The 17,901-nt window shown below is 58.8% G+C and overlaps 1 protein-coding gene across 3 annotated transcripts in view; it reads right to left on the bottom strand.

Moving 5' to 3' along the window:
- RARA (retinoic acid receptor alpha) overlaps nt 1-17,901 on the bottom strand; it is a 110,050-nt gene that overhangs the window by 43,309 nt on the left and 48,840 nt on the right. The window lies entirely within an intron of this gene.

Here is a 17,901-nt window from a genome sequence, read left to right on the forward strand (position 1 = left end):
ACCATCACAAGGGCATCCTCACTCTACAAGCACATGGGGCTTCCCATTCCACAGTGAACAGGCTCCTGCCACTACATTTTCAATCCAACCATGTTCTGTGCCTCCTGGTGGACTCTAAAGTCCCCATACTGAGGCTGGGGCTCAGGAGCTGTACAGACTCAGGGTAATCATCCCTCCCCGCAAAGAACTTGCCAGCTGAAGGATAAATTGAGGCAGAAGCTAGGGAGGAACCTTGCCCAAGGTCACACGGCAAGTCAGGGGCACAGCCAAGCATAGAACCCAGATGCCCAAACTCCCATGCCAGCATAAGGGCCCGTACAAAGCCAATGCTGTGCTCAGCAGCCCACCCTGCCCAGATCCTATGGCAGGCCCCGAGGGAGCCAATTTTACTCATTAATTTTTAAAACTTCATTAATTACTCGGCGTGGTTGGCAGGAAGGAAGGGGGGGTGCATCCACAGTCCAGACTGAAACTGGACCCCAGCGGCTTCAATGACACAGGAGGGATATGAGGAAAGAAGGCAGCCAGGCCCTGGGAGACAAAGCGAACAGACTGGATCCTACTGAGGGGCCCACCAGCCCCATCCTGCCCCACCACTCCTCCTGCCCACTTGCTGCATTCAGGGGGCACCATAACCATGGCACTAAAGAGGGTCTGGGTCCATAGGGCTTGCGAGATCACTAGGGGGACCAACTACCTGAATTCACTCTCTTAGAAAAGATGGATGTGACCATTTTGCTACGAGAAGCAACTACTGCAGAGCTGTCCAACTTTGTAGCAGCCAAGGGCTGCATGCCCCATGGACCACACCAGTGAGGGCCATGGGGGTCACACCAGCATGACACCCTCTGCTGCACCAAGCATGCAGGCACTCCCTCCCCTCCTGCTGTACTGGACATATGGACGCTTCCCTCCCCAGTGCACCGTGCATGCAAACGTATGAATGTCCCAGCTCCACCTTCAGTGGGGTACAGGCTTTTCTGCTCATCACACTGCACTAGTGCCCCTTGGCATGGACTTCTCCAGCACTGTGGGCTGTGGCATATTGCTCTGCCCCACTCTTGGGGCAGGGCAGGGCAGGGAAGCAGAAGTCAGAGGGAGAGGGAGCCGAGGCTCTAGCTGCTATTGCTACAACTAAAGCAATGGGGGCAGCAGTGGCAGCACAGGGCCTGCAGGTCATCAACTGGACAGCCCTGACCTAATGGCTAGTGCTGGGGGGCGGCACCTTGGGAGCCAGGACTCCTGGATTTTGTTCTCAGCTGGGGGAGGGGAGAAGGATCTGGAAGGTTGGGCTGCCTTAGGAGTCAGAACTCCTGGGTTCTACTCCTGGCTTTGCTGGCTTGAGGACAGCCAGGTCCTGACAGGCCCCTGCCTCAGTTTCTCCACCTGTATGAGCAAGATGGCTAAAACCCAGCTCCTCCAGGGGCTGGAAGGCTTTGTTCATAGGGCAAAAGGTGCTGGAGCAGCAAGCTCTAACATGAGGCCAAGCCAGCTCAGTGCAGCCAGCGTTTGCCGACATCCAGAAAGCGATGACGGACTGTGCCCATGGGGAACAACGCCAGCACAAGCCATTAACACCTCCCGCCTAAGCTGCCACCTCCAGCCTTGGCACCACCTGCCCCAGCTCTTCACACATACAGCTGAAGCCACTGATTCCCTTCTCTTGCATGCTCGAATTCACACCCCTGGTCCCCAGAAGCAGCAGCCATCCCCCATCCGCCAACAACTAAGGGATGTGGGGGTGGAAGGTGTGTAGACACATACAAAAGAAAGTCACATCCTCCGGTGGCAGCTCTGGTGCTCAAAGCCCTTCAGTGCCACCTGTGACAGGGCCACCCCTGCAGCCTTAAGCCCGTTTGCTAATTTATCCCCTACTGAGCAGCTGGATGAGGAAGTAGGCACAGGTTTGGGGAGCCTGGAGAAATGGGGAATGCAAGAAGGTACTTCCAACCTGGCAGGGAAGATGTTCACCTAGCTGCCTCACCTCCTTACGAAACTGTAAGTCCAGTCTCAGACCTGGTCACACAGGATCAGGGCCCCTAATGCAGCTGAAACCAAACCTCCCTGGGCTGGTATCTGTCCCCATATCCCAAGCGATAGGTTCCCATCCAGAGTCATCCTCTCCGATCCCTGCTGCCCGGAGGGGTGGGGCTTTCAGAAAGCCTCCAGCCTTCATTAGGAAGCAATCATGCCCCCTCCAACACCCACCCGCATCCCCATCCATCCCCAGCCTTGATGGGGCCATGCCTCTGCATGGCGAGGCCTGAATAATGGAAGCTCCATGCACTGGGCTGGGAATAGCAGGTGGCGGGAGCAAGTCAGGAAGCCTTGTCGAGGAGAGAGTATGAATTTTTTATTGGCCACGCTTGACTTAGCCCCTTCGGCTGTCACAAGGCAGGGGGGCAGGGAGGGGCAGGGGGCGGAAAGGCAGCTCAGCTCGGTACAGCACGGCATGCCAGCCAGCCAGCAAAGCAGGGCACAGCCACCCACGTGCCCACATCAGTGGGAAAGAGAATGGGGTGCTCAACTGATAGGGAGGCAGGTATTCCAGGTCACTGGGTTGGGCAGTCTCTCTCCTACTGCCCCTCCAGCTCTGACCACAGGCGTTGACCTACTTTCTGCCGCTGGCACTGGGCGGATAAGGAGGAGCTGCTGTTCACTTCCCCCACTGCACCACACTCAGGAGTGGGCCCAGTGCCCTCCCCAGCTGTTGAGAGAGCTGGAAAAAAAGGCCCAGAACCACAATGCCATGGGATGTGGCTGACAGGGGAGAGGCGTAAGATGCATCTTGTACCCAGGGGAAGCCAGAAGGTCAGGCCCCATTTACTCATGTCTCCTGCTCATGGCTCTGCCAGGGCCTCCCAGCTGCCCACTATCAGCCACAAGGCGCAGGTCTGAGCTGCCCCCTTCTGATCTGTCTCTGTTCATTACATCAGTGGGGGCTGCTGGACTTCATTGCTTTCTCAACCCTCCACTCCCAGTCCTGGCTCTTTCCCAGGTCTGGTGGCAAGGCCAGCTGAAGGGTATTCCCAGACCAGGGACAGGGCTGTGCTGGCAGCCTGGACACCTGGGTTCTGTCTACTATTATTGGAAGGAGGGTGATCTACAGGTAAGAGCAGGGCACCAAGGTTTGCCACCCAACTCTGCCATAGACCTCCTCCTCTGCTCGAGGGGACAGTTACAGGCTGGCAGCTGCTTTCCACCGCAAACCCTTCCTCCTGGCCCAACATATGATCATGAGGCTGGTGCTGGGCCAGCTATGCTGTATAGCCCACCAGGCAGATATGCTCACAGCACTTCAGCCCAGCATTTCTGTGAGCCACAAGACACAGGTAATGCTTCTGACCCAGTCATGCACGCTGTGTGTGTGGGCATTGGAGGTGACCAGTGCTGGGACGGAGGCAGGACCAGGGACATTCTGAAATGCCCCCCTCAACAGCCTGCCAAACCCCCAGGGCTGCCACATGCTCTGGCTAGTATGAAGCAGCCCCTTAGCACTGAGGTTGCCCACCCCACACCCAGTGCTGGTGAGGAATGTGGTGGAAGGCAGGAGCAGCTTAATAGGTAAGCCAAGGTCTGGCGATTTCCAGGAAGGATACGTCTGACCCTGGGCACCAGCAGATGCCAGGTGCCTCCACAGGGGTGCATGTAGGGAGACCTTCCCTCTTCTACATAGTCACAGCAAGCAAGTCAGAGCCTCGTGAGCCCAAAGAACCATATTCCCAGAGGCACGCCAGCCTCCCACATCCAGGCTGGCAGCAGACTGGGCATAGTGCCAGGCCTGTGCAAATTAAGGCTTCCTGAAGAACTGTTCAGGACAAAGGGCTGCTCCATTCATGGCCTCAGGGCTCATTAATTGCCTGGGCTAGACTGCCACGCTCCATCTCTCTCCCCTTCACACAAGGCCGAAGGGCACTCTCCTGAGCAGCGCAGTGTGTTGGGGTCAGGACCTGCAGAACTCCATGACCATGATGGGCTGCACCTTCAGGAACAGGAACACCTGCTGTATACTGTAGGATACTGGCTCCCATCACAGAAGCCTCCAGCCACTCCCAGACCCTAGTCTCAAAGCTGGAGAGTCTCCTGCTCTAATCCAGCCTGGGCATGCCCATGCACAGCAAAGCCACTGCACAGCATCCAGACCCGGCGAGTGCTGTCTGGGGAAACAGACACACTGAACAGCAGGGCATAGGGCGCCCTGGCCTGCTGGACCCTAGCCCATGCCCTTTCTGGAGGTGGATACGACTGGACATGGGGCACGTCATCGGACTCCAGTGAACCCTGAGCAGGTCACCCCTTTCTAAGGCCAGGGACTTGCAGCAGCCACTGCACTCAACAGATGGACTATTCGTCCCAGGAGACAATGCTCCATCCCAGCTGAGTGCTGAGACACCAGTGCGCACTGGGGGCTGTAGTCTCTGCCACCAACCCTTCTGCTACCCAGCTGTGCCTGCAACCCACAGGGGAAGAATGGGCTGTAACCAACTCAGATCCTCATGGCTCTGCTGGGGGAACTGGCAGAGCTGGCAACTGAACCACCAAGGATCCCTGCATCTCAGGAGCCTCCAAGGATCCCTGCATCCCAGGACAGCTCAGAGGAGCAAATGGAGACATCACAGGGCAAAGAAGCCCCTGTGGAGAAAATTAGCTGGGGAGGGGAGGGGAAACAAAGTGGATAAGAGCAGCGGGTGTGCGGAGCCTGCAACTCCAGGACCACAGCAACTTCACGACTCAGTATTCAAGAGCTTACAAAGTCACGTGCTGTCACGGGACCCGCAAAGAAGCAGGAGATTCTCTCTGCCCCTCCTTAAGCCTGTTTTGCTCCCCCCTCCTCATCCCCTATGGCAGAGAGAGAGAGCGAAAGAAGCACCCCCAGCCGACATTCCCATGCAACTGGGCCCGGGGGATCAGCTAATAACTCCACTGTGCGCAGATGACAGTTCCGATCACATCAATTACTGGGCGGGAGGATAAAGAGCAGTGTTGCTGACCTGGAAGGGCAGATCGCAGAGGCTGAATTAACTCAATTCTGAGCTGACAGCGGGGGGCTCACACAGGGGCGCAGCTGGAAGGGGTTTCATGTGGGGCTGGTGCCCCCCACCTGCTATCAGTCCGTGGATCCCTACTCCCTCCTGAGTGCCCCACTGCTGCATCCACAGCCAGAAGGACAGGGGGGCACTGGAGCCTGCAGCCCCTGGAGAAGGCGCCCGACAAAGGTCAGGGAGCATCGCCATCCACCTGTCCACTTGTATTAGAGAGAACCAAGCCAGCCGCGTGCCCCATGCTGGGACCTTGTGCCCCTCCCAGCCCTGCCTGAAAGGGGGTGCTACACTCAGTGCCCCAATTTCCACCCCCTGCCAGGTCACACACACACACAGCATACAGGTAGGAGGCAAGGGGCAGCCCCCAGCAGCACCGGGGCAGCCTGGCACACTCCCACCAGGAGGGACAGGATCCCATGATGTGGGGAGGTAGGGCTCTGCACCCCTCAGCCTTGCACAGCACAGGGATGGTGGGAAATCAGCAGCACAGCTACACTTGAGTCTCTTGGAGAATATGCTAGAACCATCCCCCAGCCTGGGTCTGTGGACAGGCAATAGCAGTGGCTTAGTGCATTCGCATACCAGCCCGAGCTTGCACACGCACTCACACAGGCACTAATGCAGGTTATCCTTCCCCACAGCTGTCCCATACCTCAGCTCAGCTGGTAACCCCCACTTTTCATCTGCCACCCCCTCCCACCCCAGCCATGGGCTTCCCCCTCTCCACCCCCAAAAAGCTCTGCTGGGCCCCTCCTACCCCCAGACTGACTGCAGTATTTTTCTGAGAAGGCCCAAGCCTGGGAAGAGCTGACTGCATGGATTCTCTAAACCCAGAGGGCACAGCACTGGGCACCAGGCCTGACATGGGCAAAGGGGGATGGGCACAGAGCTTGCATCAGCCTCTTCAGTAGAGCTACGATCCACACTCTAGCATGCAGGGCCACCATCAGGCCTGATACAGTGGGCCTGAGGGAGCTGGGCAGGGGGCAGTGGGTTCTCTGCTCAGGGCAGCAGGAAGCCTGCACAGAAGGAGCAGGGCTGGGCAGCAGGGATGTTTTGCTGACAGCCCACCCACAGGATTGCATTACAGCAACCGTGCCCCTGCTCCTACCCCGTCTCTGCAGGGCTCGTCCTCAGCTCCGGGGCCAGCTGCCATGCTGGGGTCGGGCTTGGCAAACAGCGCATTAGCGCCAAAGCACAGTGATAAAAATAACCCTGGTGCCCTCCCCCCGCCAGGCCGCTGGCAATGGGGAATAGCTGCAGGAGCCAAAAAAGGGCCAAAAAGAGTAGTGCTGGGAGGGTGCCATGGGAAAGTGGGTGGAAGGGCCAAGAGTGCCTGGCTCCCGGGTTCACAGAGACTGGCTGACACAACCCTCCCCTCCAGGGTGTGAGCAACTGGTGGGGGGGGACCTGCCAGGACTTCTCTGCCCAATCCAGAACCAGGAGGGACCCACCCCCAAGAGAAGGGGAAGCTAGAACCAGCTCCATATGGGCAGGGTGCTCTCTTCCTGGCTCTGCAGGTATCCCGAAGCTGCCTGCCAGCCCAGTCCCAGTGCCCCTCAGTCCTGACCCTATTATTCTGGCAGGGGTGGGGAAGCGCCTCCCTTCCCCCAGTCCAGCTCTAGTTTCATCCCTGGATCCTGCACATTCCCCCCACAGGCAACAGCTCAGTTCTGGGAGACCTCCAGAACCTTAAAAAAAAAAAAAAAAGCACCTAGAGTTGCAGAGAGGAGGGGCCAAGGGTCAGGACACTTGGGGTCTATTCTCAATTCTGCCACTCTGTGAATCAAGTCAAGTCAAGTCCCTATCCCGTGCCTCAGTCTCCCTGCTGCCTTTCCCCTGCCCTCCCTAGCACAGGAGAGGCAGGAGTTGGGAGTGCCCCAGGAAGCCATGGGGGAGTCCGGAGTATCAGCCCCCCAGGCACATCCGGGTAGCTGTCATTACCCCATGCTTGCCCAATATCTGAGCAGAGGTATCCGCCACGCTGCCAGTAACACACCCATCCCCACCCCTCCCTGAGAAAGCCACAACACCACAAGCTCTTGCAGCAACTGGGCTGGCAAGGGTGGGGGGAGAAAGAATTTTCTCCCTATGAGACTGGCACTGGGGTGCTGGGCACAGAACCCAAGGATCTGGCCCAGGGAGGAGTTGCCCTGCGCTGGGACAAAGGGGTAGCAGAGTGCGTGCACTCCCACTGCGCCCCACGATGCCATCCAGCGTCAGGCTTGCTTCCCCTTTTCTGGCTGGCACTTACGAAATCGCACAAACCACCTCGTGCGGAACCTGCCAACGCCCCAGCCTGGGAGAGGCCTGGGCAGGAGGTTCCCAGGCTGAGTGGACTTGGGCACCACCTGGAGGGGGCCCGACCCAGGGGCCACTGACGATGGTACCTGGGGTAGGTGTGGGGGCAAAGGAACACCCCAAATCTCTGGATATCTCCTGCACTTTGCAAGCAGCCCTGGCTGGAGTCAAGGGCAGCAGAGCACCCCCTGCTGAGTCCAAACCCAAAGTGCACCCTGAGGGATGCGGCCAGAGCTGCTTGCAAAGGAAACCCCTGCTCACCCATCCAATAAGCCCCTGTCCCACTCCTTCCATTTCCCTTACATGATGTTTCTCAGGCCCCATCTCTCCTGCCAGAAGTGTCCATTTCCCTCCCCTGGCTCAGTACAGGGGTGAGGAGCAATGGTCCCTAGCAAGGCCACAGCTGGTACTAGCCAGCCCCACTGCAAAAACGCACAAGAGCACTGAAGCTCAGCTGTCCTCTCCCACTCCTCTTCCCTGCCCCCCTCCTTCAGCTTGATGTGAATACAGCAGCTTCACAGCACGCCAGAGCCAGCCCACCCCAGAGAGGCACCATGTGGACTGTGGCAAGGTAGGAGTAGGGCAGGCTATACCCAGCACAAAGGGACCATGGTTCAGTCTATGGGGCTGGGGCCCATGCAAGGCCTGGCATGTTGGAGCCCTGCTCTCAGCCATAGCTCCCATCTCACTAGGCTCTGGTCTCCGTTACTGCCAATGTCACCTGTACAGCCTGTAGAGTGCAGTGGGGCCACACCAGCCACAAACTTGAGCTGGAGAAGGCAGAGATGGGCTGGGAGGCAGGCAGGGGTCTATTGGATGTGTCTGCTCGGGGGGGGATGGCCCCCTCCTGCAGCAGCTGGCCCCAGTTCTCAGCACCTTGGGGCTGCAAGGGGCCCAAGCACATGGTTTGGGGGCTCTTGGCCAGAAGAGCAGCTGAGGGCAGGGAAGAGGCAGCCAACCCCAGCAGCCAAAGAGGGACCCCAGAGGACTAGACGGCTGCAACAGCTGCAGCACATCTGGAGCAGCCGGGCTGTAAGCCTGTGGGGCCCTGGGGGCAGTTGGGATCCCTCACTGGACGAGCAGCACAGGATGTGGGGGGAGGTGGGAGCTTCTCTCTGCCCAGCTACAGCCCCTGGAAGGGGAAGACAGGGGGTTCCTTGGCTCTCCCCTGAAGTGGGACTCCCAGCACTGTCTCACTTGTGCACAAAGTCTAGGGCAGATGTCCCCCTGCCTCCCACAGCCAGGAGGGCTGCTATTAGAATTGCTTTGATATCAGCCCTGCATAATCAGAAACAGGGGAGGGCAAGACACCTGGGTTCTATTCCCAGCTTGGACAATAACCCAGGAGCATCATTTCCCTTCCTTCTGCATGGGGGAAGGAGAGCGGGCAGAGACCGGTGCCAGAACCCACCTCCCACCGCTGTCTGGATCCTGCAGAGGAGGGGAGGGGTGTGGTTGGCTGCTTGGGCTCAGGCTACAAAATACGGTAGGTCCTACCAAAACAGGGATCCTCCTGGGGATGTGCTGTGTGGGAAGCCCAGCACACATTTCTAAAAGGCAGAGGGTGGAGCTGGGCAGATTGCTGCGAGCACTGTCTGTCTCACCATACTGGCATCAGTCCCTGTCCTGGGGAAAACAGAGAATCACCAAGGAGCAGGGGCTGAGACTGAACATCCTCCACCCACTAGCTTCCAGGGAGCCACAGCTCCCTTTCCCTACCAACCCAAGAGGAAAGTCCCAGCAGAGAGGTCACCATCGCAGGCACTACCCTAATGCCACACAGTACTAGGCACCCCCCTTAGTCCATGCACCTGCAGGAACAGAGAACTCCGAGAGAGCAGCCAGGCTGACAGCTAGGGACACAGTGAGAAAGAGCCAAGCACTAACATGCCCAAGGTCACACAACAGATCAGGGGCAGAGCTGTAAATAAGGGAGAGGTCTCTGAAGTCCCAGCCCCCTGCAGGGCTGGGCAGCTTCACACACAGCTACTGACAGTGCTGAGTAAGAGCCCCCTGGCCTAAGCCTGCCCCCATATGCCCAACAGAGCCTGCTAGGACCTGTCAGCCAGGAATCAGCTCGGTTCCACATACAGCTCTATCTGCAGGCCTGCCTCTCAGCACTGCCTCCCAAGAAGGGGAAAAGGGATCAGGACACCTGTAAGACTTCCCCCCCTGCAGATGTGTAAGGGGGTCCCCAGCACCAGACATATGTCACAATCACAGCCTGTCCCCTTCCCCACCCCTCCCCAGGGACTTCTCAACTGCCCCAGGCCACAGAGGAGCAGAACATGAGTCAAGGCAGCCTTAAGACTGCTCTAATTCTCAGGAAAAGGTCAAACCCTGGACTCTCCTTGCACAGGCCCAATACAAACAGCCCTGGCAACCCAGCAGAGTCATTTTCCAGTGCAGGCAGCTGGCAGGCAGCTGGGAGACTCCAGGCCCAGCCCAGCCAGGTTCCTCCAACAAGTGGAAGTGAGGATCCTATGGCAAGGCCTGGCCCAGACCCAAACCCAAACCCTCACCTGCTGTGAAGCAGAGATCCAGGAGGCAAATAAAGGGAGGGATCATGCTCTCAAGGCAGGGGTAAAACCTGTTCCTTAGAGAAGTATGACCCATAAAAGGGAATTACCCCCTGGTGTGGGTCAGCCTGGACCCTCTCACCACTGGGGGCCTTGTCCAATTCACACCTACGGCTGCAGGTGGGGTAGGGTGGCATGAGACACAGGACAGACAGGGAGCAAGTTCAGGACTTCATACATACAGTCCCTTCACCTCAGATGTGGCTAGACTGCGTTCTCAGAAGCTGGATCACCCACAGTCAGCGCTCCTGCCAGCACAGGAAGCCTCACCCCCCAGACCCGGTGGTCTGCTTCAAGCCCCAAGCTCCCCAAGTCACGAGATCTTGGTGCAGGGGAGGGATATTTCCCACTAAACAAACAAAAAGCTGATCAGGCCCTCATGGCTGGAGAGAACGATGGCAGGCACACGTCTGGACAAGAAGGTTCAGCCAGGGCATCTGGGAACCAGCTTCCCAATAGAGAAGGAGCTTGGGGCTGCCCCAGCTCCTACCAAGTGCCCAACTAGGGATTTCTAAAGCACCCGAGCTGGGCCCCTAGAACATGCTCAGGCCCTGGCAGCTCCCAGGGGGTTGCTCCTTGGAAAACCCAGCCCTGCGGGCACAAGCTCTCTGGGCAGCAAGGCGGCGGCCCACCACAGATGCACAGAGCAGGTCCTCCTCCATTCCCGTGACTGGAAGCCTTGCACCCCCAGGGGCGCCTCCCCAGCCCACTTGAGTGCTGTATTATTAAAAGACTGCCGTACGCAGTGTGGGGTGGTTTGCATGAGGCTCCCCTGCTCCCATCAATAATTGAAGATCTTAATGACAGGAGCTGCCGAAGCTGGCAAGCGCACAGCTGGGAGAGGACGGCGCGGCCCGTCTCTCCCCCGTGGCAACAACCGCTTGCTGTGCCTATCAAGCACCGACCCCCCGTGCCCTCCCTGCTGAGGGGGCTCCAGCTCAGTTACAGGCCTATGCGGTGGCTCTTGGTGACACCCAAGCCTTGCCTGGAGGTATCCTGTTCAAAGCGGCTGCGTTAAATATTCAGGTCTCCCCCACTTAGATGTCGCATGGGCTGAGTGGCGTGGCATGGCCTGGCTGGGTGATGGGACTGAGCAGGTAGGTTCAAAGAGCTCGGCCCCCCTGGCGCCTGGCTCAGTAACCACGGCTACCCGAGCCGTAAGATGAGGCCTGAAAGGAAACCCAAGTTTCCACTAGAAGTGATTGCTGGGGGGGGGCAGGGCAGGGACAGGCTTGTGCCCTGGACCAGCTGCCCCATTCCCATGCCCAACTCCCCACCATGGGGAGTGAGACATGGGGACTGGGGCTCCCCCAGGAGGCATGAGACCTCCCAGCCTGCATCCGTTTCACCCCAGCAGCTCTGGCTACCCCAGCCTTGAGAGAGGCAGGAGCTGGGTATGAAGCAGGGCATGGCTAACATGCCAGGGAAGGGATCGGAAAAAGTGCCCGGGCAGGCCTGAGGAAACAGAGTGTCTGAGCCCGGGCTCTCATCCCCAGGACAGCCTAATCCAAAGAGGAGCTGTTGGAAGGATCAGCTTACCAGAAGGAAAGCCCGAGTACCCTGCACCAGACCCTGAAACCCCGCTCCATAACTCTGCCCAGAGACTTGGACTGCCAGACCCAAACGAGCAGCTCCACCCATCAGTACCTTCGAACGGTTCCTTTTCCCCCCACCACTGAACCCCCAGACCAAAGCCCAACAGCCCTGTTACTTGCCCATCACCAGGGTGCAACAGCCCACGAAGGAGCTAGACAAAGTCGATGCTGATAGACGGCAAACCTGCCTAGGATGAACCTGTTATCCTAGGAACACAGGTTAACTGCACCTGCCAGATCCCTCATGAGAAACCTGGTGGACACCAAGTGAGTAAAGACAAGGCAGGACATGCCTGGCGGCCCCACTGGGCTGGAAGAACTGCCTCCTTCTCTAGGCTCCCACATGCCCCACAAGCTCAGGTCTTGCAGAGCCACTTTCAAACACTACCTGGGCACTGGCCTTTGGGTGGGAAGCACGTATCATGCATACACGCACACACAAATGTGCTGGCTGTACTTCTGACCACCTCAGGCTTTCCTCCACTCCCAGTTCTCTCCTCTCTGCCAATACAAAGTGCTTTAAGAAACTGAAAACCAGTATGAGCCCCATTTAATTGCTAAGGAAACTGAGGCACTGAGAGGGGAAGCAAATAGCTTGAGGCCATGTGGCAGCACTGCACAGGAGCTAAAGATAGAGCCCAGGAGTCCTGTCCACTCCTGCACCTGCCACCCAGCGCACACGTGGACACGATGAGCAGCATGGCCTGACCTGACCTCAGCTGACATGAGGGAGCAAGAGCAACCCAGCACCTCCTGTGTGCAGTGACACGTGGGAGCATGGGGACTATGGTCACAGTGGCCAGCGCTTGCCCTGACTCAGCTGTGTGGGGATCAATGCAAGCCCAGGGCACCACAGCTGGATACACATGGATGGGTCTGGAGAGGCCACAATCCCTGTACTCGCCCAGAAATACACGCACGCGCAAATACACACACAAATACACACACGCACGCGTGTGCACCACTTCCAGCTGCTCCCCCCCTTCGCGGCCCAAGCCCTTCGCGGCGTGTTTGTGATTATCCAGGTCCTTGTGATAAACGACCCTGTCAGGAATAAATTTAATCAGAAGCAGACAAGATGATTATATTTATCACTTTCTACTGATCTGCAGCTCGGGGGCCAGAAGCGGCCGTGAGGGTATTGTAGGCTGAACAAAGAGACCATTAATAACGACTCCGGCCCCAGGGCGCCAGGGCCCTTATTGCATTTTTTATTCGTCGGAGTTCTCTCCTCCAGCGCCTCCTCGTGCCTGCTCCCCCTTGCCGAAGCGCTTTGTCTTCCCCGAGCCCCATGCTCCGCAGGCAATATTTATCCTGCACATTGATTTAAAGGGATAATTAAGGGCTGGGGGCGGGTTCCTTCATTTTATTTTATTTTTAAATTAAAACGGGTGGGCAGGAGGGGAAGAGCTGTGGCGCCTTTTCACCTCAGAGAAGCACATGGAGCCAGAGCACGGCCCGAGGGCACATTTGGGAGGACCAGACAAGAAAAGCACTGTGTCAGAGGGGTGGAGGCGAGGGAGGTTTGCATGCCGTAAGTGGCACCAGCTGAGCAAGGGGGATGGAGCCCAGGAATGGGATGGCAGGGGGTTGCAGGTCAGAAATGAGAGGCACTGGCAGAGCTCTGCCACGGGGGGAAAGGAAAAGCCCGCTGGATCCTGGCCCAGAGAGGGGGGCCATGCTATGGTGTTGCTGAACGAGGTAGGAGGGAACCCCGTCTCAGCAGCACTGCCCGGCACATGTTTCCAATCCACTGCGGGGGTGTGAAAGGGGGAGGGTGCACTGCGCTCCCAGCAGCAACCCCCACGACCTGCTCCACTCACTTCAAAGCCTCCTTCCCTGGGGCCTGGCACACCCACCCCCAAGGATGGAACTTCACACAGGGAAGGATGAAATGGGGGGGGGGGGGGAGGCTCGGAGCCCCCCACCCCCTCCTGGTGTCACACGCAGTGATTAATGGGAGTGAAAAAATGAGACGGGGCCGCGCAGGCGCCCCTGTACCCCACACAGGGGAGGGGCCGTAACATCAAAACCAGATGGACATCTCGACCGCACCAGCCTCCCCAGACCCCTCCACACCTTGCCGGGACTCCCCAGCTGCCAGGTGCTGATCCACCAGGACCCTCCCCCCCCCCCCCGTAGGAGAGCTGCTGCCTCTCATCCCCACCCCCCATTTCAATAGACATCCCTGGGGCCTCCCTGTAGGGAAGGGCCCCCAGCCAGACAGGGCTCACACACACCTACATTGCACCGACTGGGTCCAATAGTAATTAAAGCAAGCTTCCCCCATAAACAGAGCCAGCTGGGCTGTTAACGGGCACAGGGCATAAACACTGTAATTATCAAATCAGGAGGAGGCACTCCAATTAGCTCCCCCCTCCCCCCAGTGCCATAAACACACCCGAGCAGCCACCACCACGCAAAGCCACATGCTGCAGACCACAGGGAATCCCAGCTGGGCCTGGTGAGGGCAGCCAGCCCTGAGCAGGGCTGTACCTCACCTTGGCAGGCCTTGCCCCCAGCCCCAGTGACCCCAGCCCCAGTCCCTAACAGAAAGGGAGGCTGTAGGAGTTGCTACAGCTGCTCTGTGTACCAGGTGGAGCTGAAGAGTGGGATCTGTGCCCAGCCCCAGCAGGCAGGGAAGACAGGCCCCAGACACCCAAATCTATTGCCAGCTTTGCACTGACCCACTGGGTCCGTCTCTTCTTGCAGATGGTTTCCTGCTCACTATTTGGCTGTGAGCTCCAGGGTGTCCTGGGGAATCCCCACCTCCACCCCTCACAAGCAAGCCAGGGCCCTGGCTGACTCCTAGGGAAACTTCGTGCCTTGTGTGCTTCTCGGGAGTTGCTGCCCACTACAGCCTGTGCAACAGGAGCTCAGTGAAGGCTGGAGACTTCCCCGTGCAGCTCAGCTGGGGAGGAAGGGGGACACTAACCACCTGAGAAAAGTGCCCAAGCCCCACTCATACACAGAAATCAGGAAGTGCCAGGCACCGTGAACCTGCTGCTACAGAATCAGCCAGTGGCACCACGCTTGCCAAGCCCTACCGGGGTCCGCGTGCGAGACAGCACGTGTGCATGTCACAGGGGTGGGGGTGGTTTGGAGCCCCAGGGCAGCAGGAATGTGTCTGCAAACCGGCTTCCCTAGACCCACAAAGGCTCCATTGTTGGCCAGGTGGCGGCAAGAGGAGGGGACTGGCAGGCCCACGCAGCACCCTACCCACTCCTGTGCCCGAGGAGTGCGTGCAGAGGCCATCGGCATCCAAGGCTGCCTGGAGCTCGGCTGAATGACAAGCCTTTCCCCACCAGCTGCTGCTAGTGGGGACACACCCTGAGGGGCCAGCCCCAGGTGAAAGCTGCTCCAGTTAGCAGGCAGTAGTCTAGCCACTGCTCTCCCCAGACACCTGGGCTCCCCATGCCAGTGCTGCTCCAGTCCCACCCCACAGCAGAGTGCGAGGTCAGGCTGCTCGAGTGCCAAGGGACAGCCAGTCCCCACTCGCCAAGAGAGACAGTACTGCACAGCCACCTCGGGGGGACGACGACGGCGTCTGTGCCCCCCCACGATGTGCTGGCCGGGCGCCGTGCCAGCCCTCGGGTGAGCTGGCACCAAGCCCAGGCCCCAAAGCAGCAGCTGTTGGCTCAGGCAGCAGGAACAAGTCACGGCAGCCCCTTCACGCCTGAACTTTGCCCCAGTGTGGAGTCAACATGGCAGCAGGGATGGGCCCAGCCTGCCTGCCCAGCAGCCCGGCCCGCATAGGCTGCAGCTCTGCACAGACAGAGGCAGGAGGAGACCCGGATGCCTGTGTCCTGATCCCAGTGTGGCTGCGAGCTGCAAGGTGCAGCAGGGGGCAAGGCCTTGTTCGTTCCCCTCACTAGAGGAACAGGACTGCAACAGCAATACCAGCAGGAGGCACTGCTCTAAGCTGCCCCTACAAGACCTCCATAGCTGGACATGAAAACCCTCCAGACAGCACAGCTCTGGGCACCTAGGTAACGGGGGAACTGGAGGAAGCCCACCCAGCTGCCAGATTGCCCCACCTGCCAGTGCACCAGGCCTGAAGGGAGCCGATCCAACAGGGAGACCTCTTCAGCACTGGAGACCCCCAGAGGGGTGGCACAGAAGGGGGTCTCCTCCCTGCACATGCGACTGGCTGACAAGCAGTCCGGTCTCCAGGGACTGCAAGGCCCTGACTGTGAGGCCAGGGCTCTGTGTGGGAGGCTGGCATGGGCAGGAAGGGGTGAAACAGGCACCCTCTGGCTGAGCAGCTTTGCATGGGCAGGACCACAGCCAGGCAGCTGGGGAAGTGCCTGGGGAGGAGAGGGCAGCATAGCAGAGATGGGCAGGGCACCCTGGGCCTTGTCCTCCTGGGACAGGGCACCTGCTCTGCTCCACTCCAAGCCAGGAACAGTCTTTCCCAACCCCCAGCCTCTGAACCAGGATAAAGGTCCCCAGCCAAGGGGAAGAGGCTAATATACCCAGCCCTGGTAAGGATGGAGCCCATCTCCATCCCAGCAAGTACCACCCCCCAGCCCTGACTGGTGAAACATCTGCTAGAGGTCAAGTATGCGTCTGGGGACTTAGCCCCCCAAGCCTGGCTGGGCAGACCCAAGGCCCTTTGCAAACAAAGAGCTAAGGGGGGTGACCACCATCCCCATTTCAGTGGGGAAATTGAGGCACAGAGGGGGCGGGCCTGGCCCAAGGTGACGGAGTTAGAAGAGAACGCAGGAACCCTGGCTTCTACTGCTGCCCCCTACTCTAACCGCTACATCCTACCCCCCTTCCAAAAGAGAACTTAGAAACCCTGGGTCCCCTCATCCCTAAACACTGCCCTCCAATGCCCCCTGCCCAAGCAGGACAGCAGAGTGTTTGCCAGGGCTGGATGGGGGCCCAGGTGCCTCTTGTTTGAAGGCCAGCGGCCCCCGCCCCCACCCAGGCCTCCCTGTGCCACAAGAGGTTTGTTTATCCTTTGAAACCTTTGTTTCCTGTTATTGAGGCTATTTATAAAGCCCTCTCCAGGCAAGTGATGCTCCCGCTCTGATGCTGGGGAAGGGTGGGGGGGGCGCTGCTCCTGCTCAGAGCCCAAGGGAAGGAACACGCGGTGCCACATGCGCGGCACTCAAAATGTCAAGCTGCCCTCAACTCCCTCCCATCCCTGCGCCTGCCCACGGAGCTGCCAGCTGCTCAGCCAGTGCCCAACACACAGCCGGCACAGGAGCCAATAGCACTGGGTGGATCCATGGCAGGGTCCAAAGGAAAGGATCTCAACTGTAAATGGCAAGACTCCACTGAAGATGGCAGCTCTGAGGAGGCCACCCAGCCCCTGCCCCAGACCTGCACCCCGCACTTAATGAATATGGCAATTTCCCCAGGGCAAGAGCCAGCTCCCCCCACCACTACCCCTTGAGCTGGGGGGGGGCAGGAGGGGTGGGGGCCAGGCACTGAGGCCTGTTTGAACAGCTCCACTGCCAAACCTATTCCTCAGTCCCTCCCAACACCTCAGACAGGGCTCCCCAGTCTCATGCTGCACTGCATGGGGGGAGGGGGAGGGTGTTTTCAAGAGATAGGAAGCTGGAGATGCCCCCATGGTTGCAGGAGCCAGGGGTTTCAGCTCCACAGGCAGGAACTGCCTTCAGAGCAGTGGGGTCTGTGCAGTGACTGGGATGAGGGGACCACAAGCAGAGGCATCCACAGCACGTCCCCACAACTCCCAATAGGGTTGTGGGCAGGGCCCAAGGTCTCTACTCCAACACTGCACTCCCAGGGCCTTGGACAAGTTCCTGCCCCTGTCTAAGCCTCCATCCTCTCAAGGCACTTCACCTGCAAGCTCTTCACAGCCATGACCCTTTCCCCACTGCGAGTCCCTGGTGCCAGCAGTGGCATGCAGCCCTCCATGAAAGCAGCAACAACTCCAGCTAGAAGTCCTACCCAGGGCTCAGCTCCTGTGGTAGAGCAGAGATGTTCAGACCCTCCTCGATTCCTTGTTTGGCTTTGAACACACCAATGACGCTAGCTGGCAGGGAAGCACAGAGGTGCCAAGGGCCTCCCCATGCTCTGGAGATACAGCAGGTCACAAATACAGGTCACATTATGGCCGCAGAGGTGTTCAGAGCAGTAGGCAGGCACCACAACCAGAGCTCACCCTACCATGGCACCCACAGCCCCCTGGTCCTCCCGTCTTTGCCATGAACCCTGGGCATGGCTCCTCAGCAAACTACCTTACCGGGGTCAGTAGTGATGGCAGGGCAGTACAGTGCCTGCCTGGCAGAGAGGCTTTGCAGCATAGCGCTGCAGGGCTTGAAGCAGCAAGACAGACTAAGACGGCAGCCCAGATGCGCCCCCAACCCTGGTCCAAGCCAGTTATTGTGCTCCCCATGCACCTGCAGC

The sequence above is a fragment of the Crocodylus siamensis genome, chromosome 4 (assembly GCF_052110815.1).
Source record: "Crocodylus siamensis isolate JL-2025a chromosome 4, ASM5211081v1, whole genome shotgun sequence".
Classification (NCBI taxonomy): domain Eukaryota; kingdom Metazoa; phylum Chordata; order Crocodylia; family Crocodylidae; genus Crocodylus; species Crocodylus siamensis.